This window comes from Sminthopsis crassicaudata, chromosome 6 (assembly GCF_048593235.1).
Source record: "Sminthopsis crassicaudata isolate SCR6 chromosome 6, ASM4859323v1, whole genome shotgun sequence".
Classification (NCBI taxonomy): domain Eukaryota; kingdom Metazoa; phylum Chordata; class Mammalia; order Dasyuromorphia; family Dasyuridae; genus Sminthopsis; species Sminthopsis crassicaudata.
In genome coordinates this window covers 67037338-67060417 of record NC_133622.1, presented here as the reverse complement: position 1 = coordinate 67060417, position 23080 = coordinate 67037338, and the positions used below count along the sequence as shown (strand labels likewise).

The 23080-nt window shown below is 38.9% G+C and overlaps 1 protein-coding gene across 2 annotated transcripts in view; it reads left to right on the top strand.

The window, feature by feature from the left end:
* The first annotated feature begins 18413 nt into the window (after window positions 1-18413).
* ELF2 (E74 like ETS transcription factor 2) overlaps window positions 18414-23080 on the top strand; it is an 84629-nt gene continuing 79962 nt past the window's right edge. For both annotated transcript variants that reach the window (XM_074273712.1, XM_074273714.1), the window contains exon 1: window positions 18414-18601. The gene's annotated coding sequence lies outside the window, so the exon portion shown is untranslated. The remainder of the gene's footprint in view (window positions 18602-23080) is intronic.

Below are 23080 nucleotides of genomic sequence, written 5' to 3'. Positions count from 1 at the left end.
AATGCTTTTTCTTAATTGTTTTTGTTTTTTTGTAACAACAAAAGATTCAGTAGTTAGGGGTCAACTCTAAACTCTATTTCTTCTTTCTCCCTTTCTTTCATATTTTTTTTTTTTTTTTCTTTAGATACCCTTTTGGGAAGCACTGGAGGATGTCTAGGAATATCCACAGATTAGTCTTCTTGTTCAGGTAGAAAGACAGATTCAGTATTGATAGAAAGAAAAACTTCTAACAATTAGAGCTAATAGATCTAAAAATTGGTCTACTTTAGCTAGTTGGATAGTTCTGATAGTAGAAATCTTCCAACAAAGGCAAAATCACCACTAGATGAACATGTAGAGTGTGTGAGAATTGGAATAAGGTTTAGTTCCCACAGAATTACAAAAATTAAATTAGATAAATACTGAGAAATGAAATTTAAATTAGAAAATTGAAACCTAAGAAATGGAAGCTAGGATGTAGAACAAGGAAATAAAAAAAGAAAAATATAATCAGGGGTGGAGATTTAGAATAAGGAACACAGTTGTAAAATGTAATTAGAGGTGGAAAACCACTTACCTGTGTGGAGAGCAGACCGAATTAAGTGGTCAGAGGAGATTTAGACTCCAGTGGGGGAGATTAAATTTTTCAGATAAGATAGTATTCAGCCAATAGGGAATCTGGAGAAGAACTGAACTAGGGGTGAGGGGTGGGAAGGGAGGATTATGCACTCTTGTTAGGTTGTGTCCTCTGGTACTTAGCCAATGAGGCATTAAGGAAGGGAAGATCTTTCGATTTGGTATTTTTTTAAAAGTCAAGTATTGATTCCAGTCTTTCTATTCCATGGAATACTCATCTTTGCAGTTGTGTAATTAAAGACTTTAACCACCTCTCCCAAGATCAATGAAGTTATTTCTCACAAGGAGGACTTTTGTTAATTTATTTATTTTATTGTTAAAGTTTTTTATTTTCAAAACATGCACGGATAATTTTTCAACATTGATCCTTATATAGCCTTGTGTTCCAAATTTTCCCCTTCTTTCCCCAACCCCCTCTTCTAGATGACAAGTAATCCAATATATGTTATACATGTTAAAATATATGTTAAATCCAATATATATAAACATTTTTGCAATTATCTTGCTGCACAAGAAAGATCAGATCAAAAAGGAAAGAAAACGAATAAGAAAACAAACTGCAAAGGAACAACAACAAAAAGAGTCAGAATGTTAGGTTGTGATCCACACTCAATTCTCACAGGCCTCTCTCTGGGTGTAGATGGCTCTCTTCATCATGAGGTCATTGAAACTGGCCTCAATCATCTCATTGTCAGAAAGAGTCACATCCATTAGAATTGATCTTTGTATAACATTGTTGTTGCCGAGTACAATGATCGCCAGGTTCTGCTCATTTCACTTAGTATCAGTTCATGTAAGTCTCTCCAAGCCTCTCTGAAATCATCCTGCTGGTCTTTTCTTACAGAACAATAATATTCCATAACATTCACTTACCATAAATTATTCAGCCATTTTCCAACTCAGTTTCTAGTTTCTTGCCACAAGGGCTGCCACAAACATTTTTGAACATGTGGGTCCCTTTCCCTCCTTTAAGATCTCTTTGGGATATAAGCCCAGTAATAGCACTGCTGTATCAAAGGGTATGCACAATTTGGTAATTTTTTGAGCATAGTTCCAAATTGCTCTCCAGAATGGTTGAATCCATTCACAATTCCACCAACAATGTATTAGTAAAATTTTTGTTTGGGTAGGGGTTGGACTAAATGCCTTTTGAGTTTCCTTCCAATAATTATTCTTTCTCCTTCCCTCTTTCCTCTCCCTTCTCTTTTCCTCCCCCTCCATCTTTTCTTTCACTTATGGCTAATGATGTTGGTCAGAATGGTTTTGGCAGGTTCAGCTTTTAATGATCAAATTGGCTCTTCCATCTAGGCCATTCCAAGCTTCAGGCATATGTCTCAGATATATATATTTCTCTGCTAATTACCACATGGTTTTTCATCCAATATTATTTTCTAATTCTGAACCTCTGCTCTAGTTTGTTTTACTCCCAAGTCACCTTTTAATCCAAGAGTTGAAGGAGAAACTCACCCCATAGTCAAAGAACAATAGATGTTTTTTCTTATTTCTAGCTACTGATTCCAATCTCTTACTTATCTCAAGATCTTATATGAATCATGGCAGGTCCACGTTTGGGCCCTATTGTCCTGAAAGTGAATACTTAAAACTACATTTTTTTTTTTAAAACAAATAACAAAATGTATGGGCATATTCTCAGCTCTCTTTTCCAATAATTCTCCAGGCTATAGGCCAGAGATCTTAACCTGGCACCTGTGACCAAAAAAATTTTTTGTAACTATATTTCTTTTTTTTTTTTCAGTGTTCTTCCAATTTTATTTTATTTTATTTCATTAAATAACTTTTTATTTTCAAAATATATGCAAAGAGAGTTTTCAACATTCAACCTTACAAAACCTTGTGTTCCAAATCTTTCCTCCTTCCTTCCCCCACAGGAAATAATCCAATATATGTTAAAAATGAACTCTTCTAAACTTATTTCTATATTTATTATGCTGTACCAAAAAAAAAAATCAAAAAGGGAAAATGAGAAAAAAAACAAAAACAAAAAACAAAAACAAGCAAACAACACCTTTTTTAAAAGGTGAAAATATTATGTTGTGATCCACATTCAGTCCCCATAATCCTCTTTCTGGATGCAGATGGTTCTCTCCATCATAAGTCTATTAGAATTGGACTGAATCATCTCATTATTGAAAAGAACCATGTCCATCAGAATTGATCATCTCATAATCTTGTTGTGTACAATGTTCTCTTGGTTCTACTTACTTCACCTAACATCAGTTTATGTAAATCTCTTCAGGACTTTCTGAAATCATCCTGCTGATAGTTTCTTATAGAATAATACTATTCCATAACATTCATATACTATAACTTATTCATCTATTCTCCAATTGATGAGCAGCAACTCAGCATAACTGTATTTCAATATAATTTCTTTCTATTGTAATCCTATGTACTTAATGCATTTAAAAACATTATTCAAAAATCGTAGGGGAACATAGGCTTCGTGTGACTGCCAAATGTATTGATGGTACCAGAAAGTTAACTTCTGAACTAGAGATTTAGTTGCCTGAAATTCAGCAACATGAAGATTGTTTAAGATGACTGTAAATATATTAGCTTTAAAGGGATGAATAGAAGGGAAATTTATATTTTTCCTCTTATGTTGGGTGTAAGAAGAGATAGGCTTAATATCAAAACTCTGTTGGGTCAGGTTCAATGCTCAGACAAAAATGAGGTAACTACAGTTCATTCAAGGTTTACTTAGCTCTAACATAGCCAGATTGTTTAATAAGGATATAATAGTTCACAGAAACATATCTGGTCTATAGGACATGGTATAGCCTAGGAATATTAGCCAAGTCTGAAATGCACTACCCTCCCTGAAGGACCCTTTTATCTCCTTTAGGTGACCAAAAAGCCAATTCATTACATCCAGAATTACCAGAAATTGGGGTCAAGGGAGGCACAGACTCAGCCTTTGCCTTACTTTGGAGAAATATACTTGAAACAGGTATATATAACTTCATTTTCCAGATTTCTTTTTTACAACAAATACAGGGGAATTCCAAGGATTTAGAGAAGGTTGTACATGTCCTTGGTCAAATTGCTCCTGTGATATATCTAACAAGGCCTTAATTTTATCGCTTGTTAAGGACCACTGTTCTATCTACACTGGTGTATCAGTTTTCCATTGGATAGGAACAGGTGAAAGTGTTGGCAGGCCTTCAACAGCAGCCCTGTCTAAAAAACTGAAGTCCTCATTTGTAACCCTAATTGTTGTAAAATGTCTCTTCCCCACAGATTGATGGGGATTTTTTCTACTATAAAAGGAGTAAAAACTCCTGTTTTACCTTCAAATGTCCATCTCAAAGGGGTAGCACTAACTTCAATTGCTATTGATCCTCCTACATCAGACATGTAAGTGTCTGCCTTAGTCTTTGGCCAGTGACTGGGCCAGTTGGCACCTCTAATGACTGTACTATCTGCACCAGTGTCTACCAATCTTTCTAATAGTATGCCATTTATATAGATAGGGAGCATAGGTGGGTCAGCGGTCACAGCTGCTGTCCAATATATTCTGGGGTTTTGTTGCTTGGAGTCAGAATCTGGGCAACTATCACCAGATTGCCTATTAGGAGTCTGTATCAGTAAACCTGATGCTACTGCTTCTCCTGGTTGATAAATCACACATTGTCTACCTGTATTAGTGATTGGAATATTATCTACACATTCCCCAGTTTCTCACATCAGTGTGTGGATGGATACTGTTTTGTAAGTACTCTCAGGAGCTGAAATGGTCAAGTCTACTGTGCCTGGAGGCAAGGGATCCATAGGCTGGAGAGGAACAGATTTCACCTCTGCAGGAGGTATCTCAGTAGTCCCAACTGCATACAACTATTCTCCCTAATTGTAATCCCTTTCTCCCATCAGATTGCTTCTTGGCTCATGTTTCTTTTATCTTTTTTAGTGCATACATGCTTTAAAGTACTTTATTATGAGAAAGTTAAGGTATTTTGCAAAAATAAAAAAGTGCTCTATGTCCTGCCCCAAAACCATCGCACAATTTTACAAAGAGTTTTCTTATTAATGGGGTGTTTTTAGCTGGTTATTCATGTATCAACTTAAAAAGCTATATGTAGATTTTGTATTTCTGAATACAAGTGATTGTGAAGTACACCATATAGCCATATTTCGAAAGGGGTCACATTTTTAGCTAAGGCTTATAGAATTGTTTTGTCTTGTGCTATATGTGTACCCTCCAATACAATTATTCCATATTATATAGTTTTTATTTTAAAATCCAAAGTAAATTGCCATTTTTCTTCTATTATAAAGATGAAATAAATTCATTTCACAACAAACTTTTTTTTTCCCTCTGAGGCCAGATTTGAGCTCAGATCCTCCTGACTTCAGGGCTGGTGCTCTACACTGCACCACCTAGCTGGCCCTTAAAACAAACATTTCTTCATGAAATCTTCATAGTTAATAGAGAGTTTCAACCAATTGAGTAAACTGAATCAGTCAATATAAAAATCTTCCAATTCACTAGAGATAGAGGAGAGTCATTAAGATGATGTGTTATATTTTTTTATAGACAGCAAACAAGTACAGTGGGATGTTATTTTCTATATATTAGTCAATAATAATAATAATAATAATAGACATGGTATACTGTTTTGTATAATTTCCAAAAGATTGCATATTTCCTTTTAATACCCTTACCAAGGATACCTTATGTACATGTCAATTGCTCTCATGAAATTTATGTATGCTTATAAGCATGTGATAGTTATTGTTGCAAAAAAAAAATCATCATACTTATGAATTGATACTGTTCATCATTTCCCAATATCCTTTCTGATAAGATTTTATAAACAAGTTTATCTTTCTAGTTAGTAAAGACATCAAGTCTTTTCTGTTGATAGGCTTTTTTTGATCTGCCTGTTCAAATTAAGAATTTATATTGGTTAAACTCCTGTAACTTATTGTTACCTTTTTTAAAAAAATACAAAAATCAAATATTTTTCAGTGCCATTTGTATTTTCTCATTCATAGACCTTAAAAATGGGTCTCTCATTATCCTCAGAATTGTGTTTCTTCCAGCAGGAGTCTCATCTGTATATATTTAGAAAACTCTAGCTGACTTTCCCATCTTTTTAAATTGTTATTGATATTTCTACTTCATTTATAATTATATCCAGTATTGTGATGTTAGAATCCAACTGTGGTAATTCCAATCTTTAATGATGAGAAGAGTTTGTCAGCAAAATCTTTACAGATCTTTTTCATCTTTTTTCTGCTTGTCATCTTTCCAATTTCATCTTTACATTTACTCAGAATTACTTTGTGTGGCTGGGTACTTTGTCAAGTGTTTGCTGAATTTCTTTTCCCTCCATTGTTTCTCAGGTGATACTTATGAGTTGATATTGCTCATCCTTTCCCAATATCTTTTCCAATAAAATTTTATAAACAAATTTATACTTTAAATATCTTCTGTCTTTGGCTGCCATATCTTAGTGAGTAAAAGAGATCTTGATCTATTTTCTGTTAGTAGGATCTTTTGATCTGCTCATTCTTATTAGGAATTTCTTTTGGTTAAACTCTTGTACAAAATTATTACATTGAGTATTGTTCTTTCCTACATCTATTTCCCATTTATAGCAACCTTGCTCTCTTTTTTGGTTTTGTATTAAGTGTGATGTTTTTCTTTGTTCTAACAAGCTAGTGACCTGACTATATAGACAGCTGATCCAGGAAAAAACTCCCAAATCACTAATGGATTCATTCCTGTCAAAATAGAGACAAGTTCATTTTTATCATGCCAGCTTCACTACATGTCCTACTGCCTTCTGATTCTTTTCTCAATGTATTGATTCTTTATAGGTGTCAGATTCTCCTTGCTAATTTGTGGACAATATTTTCCAACATATTTTTCTTTTTTTTTAAATTAATTTTTAAAATTTTATAATTATAAATTTTTTTGACAGTATATATGCATGAGTAATTTTTTTATAACATTATCCCTTGTATTCATTTTTCCAAATTTTCCCCTCCCTCCCTCTACTCCCTCCTCTGGATGACAGGCAATCCCATACATTTTACATGTGTTACAGTATAATCTAGATACAATATATGTGTGTAAATCCAATTTTCTTGTTGCACGTTAAGTATTAGATTCCGAAGGTATAGGTAACCTGGGTAGATAGACAGTGGTGCTAACAATTTACATTCACTTCCCAGTGTTCCTTCTCTGGGTGTAGCTACCTCTGTCCATCATTGATCAACTGGAAGTGAGTTGGATCTTCTTTATGTTGAAGATTTCCTCTTCCATCAGAATACATCTTCATACAGTATGGTTGTTGAAGTGTACAGTGATCTTCTGATTCTGCTCATTTCACTCAGCATCAGTTCATGTAAGTTTTTCCAATCCTTTCTGAATTCATTCTGCTGGTCATTTTTTACAAAGCAATAATATCCCATAACCTTCATATACCATAATTTACCCAACCATTCTCCAATTGATGGACATCCATTCATCTTCCAGTTTCTAGCCTCTATGAAAAGAGCTGCTACAAACATTTTGGCACATACAGGTCCCTTTCCCTTCTTTAGTATTTCTTTGAGATATAAGCCCAGTAGTAACATTGCTGGATCAAATGGTATGCACAGTTTGATAATTTTTTGGGCATAGTTCCAAATTGCTCTCCAGAATGGCTGGATCCTTTCACAACTCCACCAACAATGTATCAGTGTCCCAGTTTTCCCACATCCCCTCCAACATTCATCATTATTTGTTCCTGTCATCTTAGCCAATCTGACAGGTGTGTAATGATATCTCAGAGTTGTCTCAATTTGCATTTCTCTGATCAGCAGTGATTTGGAACACTCTTTCATATGAGTGGAAATAGTTTCAATTTCATCATCTGAGAATTGTCTGTTCATATCCTTTGACCATTTATCAATTGGAGAATGGTTTGATTTCTTATAAATTAGGGTCAGTTCTCTATATATTTTAGAAATGAGACCTTTATCAGAACCTTTAACTGTAAAAATATTTTCCCAATTTGTTACTTCCCTTCTAATCTTGTTTGCATTAGTATTGTTTGTACAGAAACTTTTTAGTTTGATGTAATCAAAATCTTCTATTTTGTGATCAATAATAACCTCTAGTTCTCCTCTGGTCACAAATTCCTTCCTCCTCCACAAGTCTGAGAGGTAGACTATCCTCCGTTCCTCTAATCTATTTATGGTCTCATTCTTTAGGCCTAATCATGGACCCATTTTGATCTTATCTTGGTATATGGTGTTAAGTGTGGATCCATATCTAATTTCTGCCATACTAATTTCCAGTTTTCCCAACAGTTTTTTTCAAATAATGAATTTTTATCCCTAATGTTGGTATCTTTGGGTTTGTCAAAGACTAGATTGCTATAGATGTACCCTTTTTTGTCCTTTGTACCTAATCTGTTCCACTGATCGACTGGTCTATTTCTTAGCCAATACCAAATGGTTTTGGTGACTGGTGCTATATAATATAGTTTTAGATCAGGTACACCTAGACCACTTTCATCTGACTTTTTTTTCATTGGTTCCCTTGAAATTCTCGACCTTTTATTCTTCCATGTGAATTTGTTGTTATTTTTTCTAGGTCATTAAAACAGTTTCTTGGGAGTCTGATTAGAATAGCACTAAATAAATAGATTAGTTTGGGGAGTATTGTCATCTTTATTATATTCACTTGGCCTATCCATGAGCACTAAATGTCTTTCCAATTATTTAAATCTGACTTTATTTTTGTGGCAAGTGTTTTGTAATTTTGCTCATATAATTCCTGACTTCTCTTTAGTAGATGGATTCCCAAATATTTTATACTCTCAACATTTATTTGGAATGGAATTTCTCTTTGTATCTCTTGCTGTTGCATTTTGTTGGTGATGTATAAAAATGCTGAGGATTTATGTGGATTTATTTTGTATCCAGCAACTTTGCTAGAGTTGTGAATTATTCCTAATAACTTTTTATTAGAATCTCTGGGGTTTTCTAAATATACCATCATATCATCTGCAAACCAACATATTTTTCACCATTCCTACCCATGCTTGCACTGAAGTCACCAATTATCAAAAGAATATATTCATTTAATATGATCTCTGAAAAGTTCTTCATAAAATCCTCTACCTCTTCATCTTTTAAAACATATATCTTGAACCACAATTATTTCATGTTTATCATTTATTTCTATATAGTTGTTTGCTTAGACAATATGCAAAACTCCCATTTGTGAGCTCCTTGAGAACAGAAACTGTCTTTTACTTTCTTTTTATTCTCAGCACTGAGCACAGTATCTGGCATATAGTAGGTATTTAATAAATGTTTGTTGACTGACTGGAAATATTTTCATGATGGAGTTTTGTTTTGGTTTTGTTTTTGTTTTGAGGGATGGGGCAAAGGAGCAAGTACCACGAGCACTAAAAATGAGAATATCTCTTGAAATGATGTTTTTGCATATTGGCGATGGATTCTTGAAGAAAAGATTTCTAAAGTTCCTTTTAAAGGACCAACTATCTTTACAGATGCATCCAAACATAATATTTGTGCTCTATACTCTTGTGCCTTAACTATAAAGAGAGTAGTCAGAACTTCTTTTCAATCCACTCAGAAGAATGAATTGTATGCAATCATTCTAGCTCTTATTATCCAGGAGTTATAAATATATCTGATTTAACCTATTCATTATGTGTGGTACAAAGAATTGCCACATCACAAATAACATTTGTTGCTTCCAATATATATCAGCTCTTTAAGGAACTTCAAGAGCAAGTGAGAAAGCATCCAGGTAAGAGTTATATCTTTCATGTCTACTCTCATAGTGGACTTCCAGGTCCTATTTTTGATGGTAATTCAAAGGCAGATAGCCTTCTAACCATGTTAGCCAAGACTCTTTTATTTCAGGCAGCCCAAGAATCTCATTCTAAATATCATCAGGCTGCCTGAGCTTTATGTTTGCAATTTGGGATAAGAGAAGAAGCTAGGAGCATAATAAAAGCCTGTCCAGCTTGCCTTCCTTTCCATGCTCCTATACTTCCACCAAGGAAGAACCTTTGTGATTTGAGACCCAGTGGAATTTGGCAAATGGATGTGACCCATTATAAATCTTTTGGACATCTGTCTTTTATCCATGTGGTAGACACTTTTTCAGGATTCACTTTTGCAATACCAGCAGCAAAAGAGACAGCCTGAGTAGTCACTGAATTCCTTATACAAGCTTTTGCAATTATGGGTGTGCCACAAGCAATAAAAATAGATAATGTACCTATATATGCTTCTTTTTTTTATTTAGTTAGAATTTTTTTCCACAGTATATATGCATGAGTAATTTTTTTTTATAATATCATCCCTTGTATTCATTTTTCCAAATTATCCCCCCCTTCCCTCCACTCCCTCCCCCCGATGACAGGCAATCCCATACATTTTACACCTACATATACTTCTAAACATTTTGCACACTTTTGTGCACACTATAAACTTTTACACACGACTGGTATACCCTTTTAATCCTCAAGGACAGGCAATAGTTAGAGAGGAGAAACCAAGTCATCAAGATACTCCTGCAAAAACAAAAGAAAGGGGGAGCCACCCTAGAGATTTTCTAAATTTAGCTCTTTATACAATCTTGATTTTTGATAAAGATGCACGGGTCGGCAGACAAGTTTTATAACCCACCAGAAGGGTGCGAGCAGCTCCACTATCTTTAGATAATCACCAGGTGATGTGGAGAAACCCAGAAAGTGGTGAATGGAAGGGACCAGATAGATTAACTGCTTGGGGTAGAGGGTTTGCTTGTATCTCTATAGATGGAGAAAGAACAGATGGGTGCCAACGAGCTGTATTTGCCTTGTCCATCAGAGAGAGATGGAGAAGATCCTCAAAACAAAGAAGACCCAAAAAACATCAGGTGGTTCCATCGCTGATTGTGCCCACCACTGAAAGAGCATGGCATTTATGGTGATTGACTCATGGACATCAAAATTTTGTTAATGAGACTAATGCAGGATTTCAAAACCCTCAGGGATCATTGGAATCCCTGAGACATGATAAGATTGTTGTAGGACTTGAAAACCCTCAGAAATCATTGGATTCCCTGAGAAATGATTAGACTGTTTCAGGACTTCAAAAACTTTCAGGGATCATTGGATTCCCTGACATGTGAAGTAATGGATAATAAATTGGTTTTGAACTATCTCTTGGCTGCTAAAGGAAGTGTATGTGTGATTGTTATTTACATATCCTCCTTCTAGGACTTCTGGAAATCTTTTACAATACCATGTTGATTCATATTGTTTATTATATCACTACTTGCATATATAATTCATGTTTGTTACACCATACTGAGCCTGCACCAGATGTGGGGAGAGTCATCACTAATAGCCTGTGCTTTATTACTATGTGCTTGTGTAATACCTCCCAGGTTGATGGGTTTGTGTATACATGTCTCGAGGAAGACCCTTCAGCCCAGAAACCTGCAAACAATATCTGGCTTGACTTCCCATTTCCCTTTGGTGTTTTCATCCCCTTTCCTGAGAAGTCAGGGAGGGGTTGATCACCTCCTTTTTTGGGTTCTCACATCCCTGAGAAGTCAGGGAGGGTGTGAGCACCTGTGTTCTAAAACAAAAAAAAGAGGGAGATGTAGAGTGCTGAAACTCTGAAAAAGATGTGCTTGAATCAGACAAGAGAGTACTTAAAGCTAATTACTTATAATGTGAGATAGTGGCTCTCTCTCTATATTTATATGAGATGGTGATGTGATGGCTCTCCTCACCATTGGTGCTTGCTGAATGTTTTGGCAGTGAGATAATCATAGGCAAGGATTGGAGGGCTGGGGGAGAGAAGTCAGAGTCAGTTGGAGGCAGGAGAAGGAGTAGAGAGGCTGGAGACTCTGGACGCAAGAATCCAGAATACATCTTTGGTAAGCCATGTGGCAGCTCTTTCACTTCTCCTCCTAAAGACCAAGGATTTTGATTTATCCTGACTCTGGCTGACCCTGAGGTTCTCCAGGAAGCTGGTCTAGACATTATGAAAAACAATCCTCCTTGTCTATATCTGCTGCTTTTTTCGCGTGAAGGCAAAAATAGGAAGATTTCCTTATAGATATACTATAGATACTATAGATAGACTTATAGGCATTTCTATTTATCATGTGTCTAGTAGTGGAATATTTGAAGCTGCTTTGCAGATGACTTGTCAAGCATTGTTTCCACTGAATTAATAGCTTTATATAGGGAATCTGTGAGAGCTAGCACTAACCAATTGTAAATGTTCAGTATAAGCATTTACTGAAATGGGCAAATTTCATCTTTAAAATCAGGGCTTGATTTATTGTTTTATTGATTACCTCATCTTTAAAAACTAATAGTGAAAATATTAATAATTCAGATTAAATTTTAAAATGTATATATGATATATTTCTTCACCCTAGAGAGCTTGTTAATAGATACTTACTATCAAACCCTTATTAAATTATATTGAATTTTTTTTATTCTTGACAATTTTTGTTTTTTCTCTTTTGGCAAATCACCATCTTGGTGTTGCAGTAACTCAAGATTAAGAATTACAGGACAAGTGTTGGTCTTTATTCGTGGAAGAAGCTTTCTCATTTGGAGTTCTTTATACCACCCTCCCCACAGGTTAAATCCCCAACCTCCACTCCTCCCCCCCCAAATAAACAATCCTTTTAATGTTGTGTGATTTTTAAAGGTTTGTTTTTATTAAAGCATTTAACTCTCTTTGGAAAGTTCTTTTCTCTTGCCAATGTATTCTGAATATGTTTTCAAGAAGTAACATCAATTTTTAAGGTCTTATTTTGTAGCACAAAGGTTACTTCCTTCAAGTCTTAATGAAAATTTTACCTTCTATAGGAGGCCTTATCTTATTTTATTTATTTTCATTCTAATGCCTACTCTCTGTTATTTTCTGTATATCCTAGATATAGCTTGATTATACATTATTTGCAAGCTATCTTTTCCACTAGAGTTAAGCAGAGACCTCTTTTTTCTCTTTGTGTCCCTGTACTGTAAGCACTTAAATGCTTATTGACTGGCAAAGCAATCAAAATGGATTTTCCAAATCCACCAATAATAATATCTATGAATCCTAATAGCAAGAATAGTGAATCACAAATTTTGGATTTGGGCTTTTTACTTTGTATTTCTATTTAAACTGTTTTTGCTTTTGCTTATACTAGTTCCAGCAATTTTTTTTTCAAATTAATTATGTATCTATTCATTATAAAAGGATATTTTCATTTAAAAGACAATCTAAATTTAATTCAATTTAGATTTAATTGTTGAAAATGAAAAAAGTGACACTTTATAACCAAATATTGGAATTTTTGACAGTATTTTTAAAAAGGGTTTATTATATTGTACTTTAAAAAGTGAATGATATTGAAAATTGAAACAGAATCATTCTGCTTTCAGTTTCTAAAGAGTGTTTTTCAAGCTTACTTCCTTTTCAAATATAACAGGCAAAGTGGCAACACAATGCAGTTCATATCATGAAAGTAGTTGCAGTGACAAATCTTAATTCAAGATTGAATAAGGGTTGACTTAAATTAGACCTTGTTTCAACCCACTAGATAAAATAATAGCTAGTCTGCATTCATTATCTGTTGGGGATAAAGTCTCTTTTTAGTTTCATTTTTGTTGACTTTATCTAAACCTTGTTTTTACTGAAAAAAGTGGAATATGTAGCGGGGAATTATAATTAAAACTATCCAACAACTGTGGTCTTTGTCTACCTCCCCTTACGTCCAGTTTGGAAAACTGAGTATCTTAATTTAGATCTTTCCCAACTTCTTCCTCTTTTGGCTCTTTGTAGTGTGTCACCATTAACCATTCACTCAGAGACATGGAAGATTTCTGATGTTTTCAGATGAGCATCCTGTATTTTATAAAGTTGGGAATGTTGACCACCAGATGATGGCTTTTGGAGGGGGCATTGCCAATTTATGAAGATTTCTCATTAAAGAGAAAGGGTTACAATATTCAATGGAGGAGTATTCAGTGATGAAATAGTACTGCATTTGAAGTATTTATTAACAATTTATCAAGAATGAAGTCATTAAAGACTTTTGAGCACACCATCACCTGTTGAGAAGCAGTTTCCTGCTGAAATGGAACCTAAGAGAGGAGTTTGGAGCATATTTAAAAGAGGCCTCTCCTTTCTAAAGAGGTGCTAATTGTCCCATCCCCCAAGCTTTGAGCTCTTGGATGTGGTGGGGTGGGGAGAGTTGATTGGAATAATAATAGCTATCATTTATATTGTCTTTCAAGTTTTACAAAAACCTAAGGTTTACATACATTATCTCTTTTGTTGGAGACTTCTGGGGTGGAGGGCAGTGATTTTCTAGATGTTGGGGGAAATAAGAATCTATGTATGAGCCCCGAAAATCAAGTCCTTTATAAATAATAATCAGTATACTGGAGACCTCTGCTCCAGATTGTGGGAGAACTAAGCCTGTTGGGATGCTATTTGGTGGGGGGAACTCTGGTCAGTCAAGAAAGATTAAGCTTGAGGACAATGGATATCTGTCAAAAGTTATTGAGAGAAACATTGATGAGATTTTTCATTTTTTCCTATTAAATATATTAGTTCTGTCCTGGGTTGGTTGCATTTTAAAGCAAGTTTTGATCCTTAGGAAACATTTGAACTTTCTCAAATTATCTTATTTTAATCTTTTCTAGTTTATCTTCAGCTTGTTGACCTATTTAATCATGAATGAAATATTTAGGTAAGCAGACATTTAGTTTAGGTATTATGTCAGAGGATTGAAAATTTAGGGTATAGCTCTAAAATTGTCTTTCAGAGACTCGTTTCTAAAGTACTATATTTACAATTATGAGTGCATAGAGAGAAACAAAGAGTATATTTGTGGTATGAGTTGGAAAAAGGTGAACTTCCATATATTGGTGCCAAGTTAATAACTATAAAAAAAATTTTAGTGTATTTTTTCCAGTTAGCAGTATCAATATTTTAACCATCAATTTATCAGATATTTCAACAAGCATATATTAAGTGCTTACTACGTGTTAGGGAACTATGCTAGGTGGAAATAAAAAATAAAGGAGCAAATTCCTACTTTAAGAGCTTACAATCAGCTCACAGGAGTTTAGAGTTAGTGACAGGCTCTCAATGATCATACTGCTGTGTTTTCTGGTAGCAAATATGATGGTAGAAGTGCATCTTTGGTGACAGGAAAAAATACATTTTGTATAAAAAAATGAAACTAGAAGAGACTAAAGAGAAATCAAGTATGTGCTATTCCACTGTGGCTTACACCTTTTCTCTTTCAACATACCTTTTTAAAAAAAAAAAATTAAAGGTTAGTTAGATAAATGAAGAGAAGACAGACACAATGAATTTTCAGGCCTCAAGATTATTAAGTATATTTTACATCATTACGGGTTAGAGAACACACACACATAAAATGGAACTTTAGACCTTATAGGTTTATTTTCAGTCCAAAATTGCCATTCTTGTTTGAAAAATACCCTTGCTGTGTGTTACAAGGAGAAAAAGCATTTGCCCATTTCATGGCATTTAAGAAAAACCTTGACAATGACAAATGGGCTTTGGAATATAAAAGTTGGCAATGTTTTTCATGAGAACTCTGGCCTTTATTTCTTACTTTAATAATTCAAAGACTATAAGGTTCATAAATATACGTTATCTCCAGCAATTCAAAGTGCTACCTCTCTCTGCCTTTATAGAAAGCTGAGGCTAAAAAGTAATTATGATCTGGTGGCTATCTCTTTGAGAATGAATGAGTTTTTCCATTAGACAGTTCCTCCCTAGGCCTGTACTAAAAAAATACTTGGAGCTTTGTGGGTAAAACCTTGGAGAACTTAGGGTTTATCTCTAAACAACAACATAAGGAAAAAATAGTGCTGTCACGAAAAGATCTGCTTTTTCAAAGTTCACATAAAGGGTTATTTTTTTCTTCTTTTCCTCAGAGAACTTATTGGGTCTAGTTATTGACTCCAATATGATTTTAACTCGGGGATTAAGAAAATTTAGTGAGAATTGGGAGGGAAGGATTGATGTAGTCCACAATTTCTCAGCGCTGCCGCTCTGGTATTAGTACTGCTACCAGTGACGGAATGACAGTGGCAATTGTGAAAGGCAAAAAGTGGCAGATGTGCAGGATTGGGGAGGAGGAAGGAGACACTTCCCCCGGGGGCCAGTCCAGCTCTGGCCGCAACCTCTTGTGATAGGAGAGGGAGTTTCATTCTTTTTCTATATTTCTCTGCGTTCTCTAGCTCCTCAAAATCTGTTTACATGTGGTTTAAATATTTGTCACTTTAGCCTAATTAGCCCCACTGCCGAAGTTTGTATTCTTCCCACCACAAAGAAAAATATTCCTGATAAGGATATGCTCTACAGGAAACCCTCACTCCCGCATTCCCTCTTTTCCCCTGTACTGCTAGAAGATGAGCATTTAAAAGAACTAGACTGCTCAGTTTTGATATTTCTTATGGCACCATGTGCAAATCAGCTCACCTTCGCAGGTTTTTGTTCGCTGTTGGAAAGATTAAATGAGATCAAGAACAGTACAGTCAGTGTAGTGTAGTGCACTCTAAAGGAAACCTGGGGTCCGGAAATTTGACTTTGAATGTGACTCTAACGTTAGTAGGTGCCCAGGGGCCGAGTCCCTCAGCCGGAGTGTCCTGTAGCGGGCCATGGCCGCGGGGACCGGAGGAGCCGAGAGATGGTGACCCAGTCCTTTCACCTCGGAGCTGCAGTTCTAAGGTAATCGGTCCATTCCGAAAGCTCCCGAGTTGGGGGTGGGAAAACCCTCAGGCTTAAAAAAACAAAAAGGTAACCTTTGGTGGCGGGAGTTCTGGGCCAAACTAAAGTTTTTTTTTTAGATTTAAACGTGTGTGCCCGAGACACTTGGGGAAGGGGGAGAAAGACTATAGAGCTAGGTTATTTTTCTGAGGGTTCAGGGCATTCCCAAATCTTTTCTACAAAGGTCCCTGAAAGGGTGGGGGCCCCCAACCCCAGGAGCCAGCTGGCGGCCTCGGCCCCAGCCTGGCACTCGTCTGGGGAAAGCGCTGTGTGGCCACTGCGCCCAGCCAGGACAAGGGGCCATGCTGCAGCCTTCTGCGGCTCCGCAGTCCGTGGGTGCTCTTAGCTCGCCATTTGCTTCTATAGATGAGGCTACTGAGGCAGGCGGGGCCGAAGTGACTTGTCCAGGGTCCCGCGGCTGCTTTTACGTCCTCGTTATTTTTATTTTTGACAGCCTGGAATTTCCCCCCCGCCCCCCCTTTACTCCTCACACGGACGCTTCTTTGCGCATCCCAGAACCACTGGGCCAGACCGGCTGCATGCACCCCATTCCGTCCCGACAGTCCTACACCTCTTCCTCCCGGAATCTCCAGTACACTAGAACAAAACTTTCCATTTCAGATCCTCTTTCGGAGGCCCCGAGCGCTTTCTTAACTTTGGGCCAAGTCGGGCGCGCGCTCCCCGTGACCGCGCGTTCCCCGGTCGCCTCCGCTCAGCTTCTGCGGATGCAGAACAGCGGGAGGCACTATGATTGGAGGGGGATGGAGGGCGAGGGCAGGCCATGCGCGCGCCCGCTCCCTTCTCCCTTCCCCCATCCTCAGTGTCCTGCCCGCACTGGCCTGCTTCGACACGTCCAGGGACTCTGGAGCACCAGGGCCAGGCGCAACGCGGGAGGCGGAAGACGAATGCAAACTTTAACGGCCGCGCAGCCGGGCGGTTGAATCAGTTGTAATTTCTGGGAATGGGGCGGAGCCAGCGGGGCGGGCGAGGAGGTGACGCGAAGGGAGGGAGGAGAAGGAAGGAGGAGGGGCTCGGGGAGCGTCCGGGGGCGGGTCACCACGGCACGTCACCGACAGGAGGCGGGCCCGGGGAGGGCGGGGCTAACACGCGCCTTCCCCTCCGGGAGGGGCGGTAGCGGGGAGGGTGAGGGAAGAGTTGGGTATTTTGCCCCCCCTCTCCCACCCATAACTGTCAAACTGCCCGAGTCTGGATCCATTCTTATGGAAGGAGATGGAAGGGATGATAATAAGGGGGGGAGAGAATTCGGGGAGTGGCGACCCGGAGGAGGCCGGGATGGAGGGGGAGGGTCGGGGTCCGGGGCTGCAGCGTCGCGCACTGGGCAGGTGCACAGTCCAAATCCCGCAAAACCCAGTCCCAACCCCGGCTGCCGGGTGCGAGCGTGGCCTGGGGTCTGTGTGTGGGTGACTGGGGACGTCCGAAGAAGAGGCCGTCCTACCCGCGGGCCGGGGGGGGTGGCCAGGTGAGCCCTAGCTCCGCGGTTCCCGGGGCGGGCTCTGGCGGGAGCCCCGGCTCGGGCTGTGGAGGGGTAGTGGGAAGTTTCCGCGTGCGGGGGCACGAGGTGGGTGCCTAGACTGACGCGGGAACTTTAAGGCGGGGAAGAGTCGGGGATTCCACGCAGCTGCCGGTCTGAGGGTCGGACGCAGAACCGAGCAGGGGCCGCGCGGCGAGTCGGACGCGGCCGTGGCCGGTGGCCGCCAAGCGGCGCACCCCCTCCCGCCGGGGATCTGCGTGTGTGGGGGGCGCGCGCGGGCGGACTCGTGTGTCCTGGTGGCGGCAGCAGGAGGCGGAGGGGGCGGAGCCGGGCGGGCTGCAGGGAGGGGGCCGGGCGCGGGGAGAACTCGGCGGCGGCGGGTTGGGGGACCATTGCTGCGTGCGCCGGGGCTCAGTGTCGCCGCCGCCGCCGCCGCCGCCGTTGGGGGGGAGCTGTTGTGGAGCGGGCGGGCGGGGGAGCGGTTGGGAGAGAGGGAGGGAGCAGAGAGCAGGGAGGAGGCGCGCCGCTGTTTTGTCTCCTCCTCTCCCTGTGGAGCTGCTCCTGCTGCCGGGGAGGCCCGGCCGGCTCCCTTCGGACTCTTGGCCCTCGGCGACGGCGGTGGCTGCCCCTCGGCCCAGCGGGGAGGGAGCAAGGCGCGGCGGCCCTCGGCAGGGACTCGACTCGCAGGTAAGAGGGAGGAGCTGGAGGGGGGGGGCTACGGAGAGAATGGGGGCTCACGCTCCACCCTCCCCCCGCCCCGCGTCCTCCAGTGTGCTGGGCTCTGAAGCGCTGCTGGAGCGGCGGCGCTGACACCGGCCGGCCGGGGCCTGGGGCAGGCGGGGGGCCCGGCCAGGAGGGGGATGGGCCGGGGGAGAGCTGAGCTCGCGGGACTAAGGTCCCGCTCCCGCCGCCGCCAAGGCTTGGTCCCGGGGCAGGGCGGGAGTCAGGTTGCGGAGGAGCCCAACTCGGGGAGAGTGTGCGTGTGCGCGCGTGTGAGTGTGCGTGTGAGTGTGCGTGTGAGTGTGAGTGCGGGAGGGGGGGTGCGGGGGCCATGGGGAGCGCGGCTCGCGGGGAGGGACAGCCTGGCGGAGCCCACGGCCCGCTCTCGCCCTTCGCCTGGCCCAGGCCCCCGCGGTCCCCGGCGGCTGGCAGGTTGTGCGCTGCCCGGGGCGCGAGGAACCCGCGGCGGAATCTGAGAGAAATGAGCGTGCCCGGGCCCGGTGACAGAGCTCCCTGGTGCGCCCGCTGGGGCCCCGAATTTTCCTGCAAACTTGGGAGGCAAAAGGGCCGGGGGAGTGGGGCGGCTCCGGGAGCCATCCTTGGGGAAGACTTTCCGGGCCCCTCCTGTCCCGAGCCCACGAGTCCCCCTGGGGTTTGCGGGCAGAAGTGAGCATCTCTGGCCCTGTGAACTTGTACAAGCCTGGCGGCACCGTGCCCCCGGGCATGAGCGGGGCTTCTCGGGAACTTTGTTCTGTCTGCCAACTGCGTTTTGTTCACGTTCGGTGTTTTCTCCGAAGCTCTAGGTGCTCAATTGTAATCCGGTTGGGCAGTCTCTGTAGTTCTAATCTGATTTACTTTTCTATCTCCTTACTCTTGTGCACTGTCCCTAGAATCACCGAAGATGAGTCTTAGTAACAGGCGTGGATATGTCATGTTTCTTTCATTTTTGTTGGAAATAGGTTAATTTAAAATAAAAATAGGAGTCTTGGACGGGAAACAACTAACGGTGAAATTCAGCCAAATGCTAGCATTTTAAGGAAGTTAGAAATAATTCTGAGTAGCAAAAATAAGCTAGAACTCTTTGCATTCATATATTATTTACCCTGGCTGTGAAATGGGTGACAGTGTAATCTAAAGTTGTTAAATGCATATATTGATATATACAATATCGTAAATAGATACCTTGTTGCAGGTTTGTAAAGCATTTTCTGATGAAAAGTGTTTCAGGATAATACAAGCATTGTTTTTTGTCTTTGTTTCTACTTACGGGGAGACTGCTTGAGTGACTGGCATGTTATTTCGTGACTGCTAGGTGTCAGAACTACTCGTTAATTGGAGATTTTCTAATTCCTAGTATCCTGAAGAGTTCAGGACTTTTTCTACCACACCGGGCTGCCAGAAATGACCCCAAACCTTTCCATCCTGAGTATGCAGGATATGTCTGTCCTTTTGATCAGTAGTTAAGTAGATATGTCACTATTTGATAGTTTTTTCTGTTCACTGTATACTAGGCTTCCCATTTTCCCATTTTGACTCCATGTTCTTTTTGTTTAAATTTCTTTATTTTATTTGCTAGAGAGTCATCTCATCCATGCCACTGAGATGGTATTATGTTAGGCCCTTTGGGCTCCTCTGGGTGTTGAGAACAAAGTGGTAGTTTTCTAATGCTTTAATAGGGCATGGAGAAGCTATAAAATGAAAAAAAAAAATCTGTTTCCTGGCTGAAGAATCTGTAACTTGTCCCCAAAGAATTCTGTGCAGTGGAATCTGCAGATTTCTGCCCAGTCCTAAGACGGTGGGGGGTTCTCTAGATGATTTAATTGCCCAGCATAGCCTCTAGGAACTTTACTTTGAGGAGCAGAACTAATAATAATCATGTACAACTTCTTAGAAAAAGAATTCAAGTTCCTTCAGCTACTTAAGGATTACTGTAGGCATGAATGATAAGAATGAAGGACCAGATGCACAAGTCTTTCAAATGCTTCCCTACTCCTGCAGTAAAGATTTAGAACTGAAAAAGAAATTAGAGATCACTTCATCAAACTATTTCATTTTATAAATGAGGAAACCAAGGCCCTGAAAGAGTAAGAGACTTGCTAATGATCACATACCTAAGTAACTGGCCAGGTCCTGACTCCAGTGGATATCTAGAAAATTCTATTAATTTGAGATGTAAATATGTGTATGTATGTTTAATAATTTATGCCATCTCAAAATTTTGCTTTTTAAAATAGAAATTTATGTAAGTTGTACAATATTTATTATTTTCAGGGATCAGAGGGGTATAATTACATAGAGAAATGAAATTACATTGAATGTCTTGTGTATTTGAAATAAATTTTATATAAAAAAAATCAGTTTTGAGTAAGTTGGTTTGAAATAAAGGTTTTGAGTTCGTATATTTAAAATTTATTCAGTGTCTGATGTTCATTCTATGTATGTTATTCACAGTAGAATAGTAAATTTTATAAGTTAAAACAAACTTGATTCTATAGAAAAACAAGCTTAACAATAATAGCTGACCCTGTTATTTAATATTTAGTGATGTTTAGCAATATTCTGTTTAATTGAAGTATGAGGTAGTGAGTTCCCCATCACTTGAGGTATTCCAGTAAAAGTTGTTAGGCTAACTACTTGCTGATGTTATGGAGAAGGTCCTTGCTCAAATTTGGGTTGTATTAGATGTCTAAGTCTTGAGATTTTGTTAAAATTTCACCAGTTAGGCAATTCAGTGAAGTCCTTTGAAACGATTGCACAGTTATAGTATTCCTCACTGCTATCCAGTATTTGTTTGATTGTAGGTGAAGAGAAAAATAGGAAAATAGAGTAATTTGTCATTACTGTGTTCATATGAGGTCAAAACCAGCAATAGAAGTTGTGCTAAATAAATAAGATGTAGATAAATATAATTATTAAGTTTTGTTAAATTTTAACCCAGATATTTTAGGGGCTTTTTCTAAAATATTAATTTTTCAGTTAAGTATGGATAACATGAATAACATTTCTTAGGTCAGAAAAGTAATATCCATGTGCAGTTTTCTTTAAATGTATTTAGATCTGCAAAGACTAAGATAACATCTTTTTCACCCCTTCTATTTCTTCTTTAAACTACTAGTCTCATAATTGTTAACTGTCTAGTACAGTATGATCAGAATAATAGATAAGAATCTTGTTGATAACATCTCCTTTCTAAACTATGCTTTTACCCAAAATATATTAATCAGTATTTGTTTTTTTTATTTTTATTATTATTGTTATTATTATAGCTTTTTATTGACAAAACATATGCATGGGTAATTTTTCAACATTGACCCTTACAAACACTTCTGTTCCAGCTTTTCCCCTCCTGTCCACCCCCTCCCCTAGATGGCAGGCAGTTCTATACAATTAATCAGTATTTGTTACAAAATTTAAAATCCTTCATCGGATTATAACTTTAGTTTAAAAAGTGTCCTATCCAGACAGATTTGAGATAGGAATAAACAAATGTTTTTCTTTTGCTAATAGACTTTTGGATAAAAAAAAAAAAATCCCATAAATACACTTCATATGTTTTAGTATGAAATGGCTCAGAGCAGCTTTTACATTTTTCACTCTAACTTAAACCTTAGTTCACATAATAGAATGGTTTTATAAAGGGCTGAACCAATCAGTTTCCTAAATTGAGTTATATTCTGAAAGCACAGAACAGTTGGCTATATAAAGGAAATCTATAATGAATCCCTTTACAATTATCCTAACTAAAATATTTTTTAAAAATGATAATATGCAGTAGTATATAATATTTGCAATACTTATGCTAGCTTATATTTGTATAGCACTTTATGTTTAGGTATTACAAGTATATTATCATTACTACTTTACAGATAATGAAACTGACAAATTCCACTACGAATAAATCTCAAAGCTGGAGTATGAACCTGTATCATCTTCCAAGTTCTTTACTTTTTCCTTTGTACCACTATTACCTCCTTTTTTTAAATTATTTTTTTTGGTGGGGGAGGTTGTTGACATTTTATTTTAACTTAAAGAAATACAGACAAGGTAGAAACAGCATGAAAGCATTTAAAGTGAATGAAAATGTAAATTTAAAAGTGTCTGACCACAGATTCAATCCAGTGAATGGCCTCTAGGCTCAGATGGAGTCTGGGAAAGGAGAGATTTTTAACTAGGTACACAAGGAGCAGCAGCTTCATTTTCCTTAAAATGAAGTTTATTGTATTTGAAGCATATTTTATTTTATTTTATTTTATGGGAAGGACTTCAATTTTTATTATTTTTTCCAGTAGCATTTTATTTTTCCAATTACATGTAAAGATAGCTTTCAACATTCATTTTTGAAAGATTTTGAATTCTAATTTTTTTTCTTCCTGTCCCCAAGATAGCAAGCAATCTGATATGTAATTCATGTACAGACATTTTGAATACATTTCCATATCAGTCCTG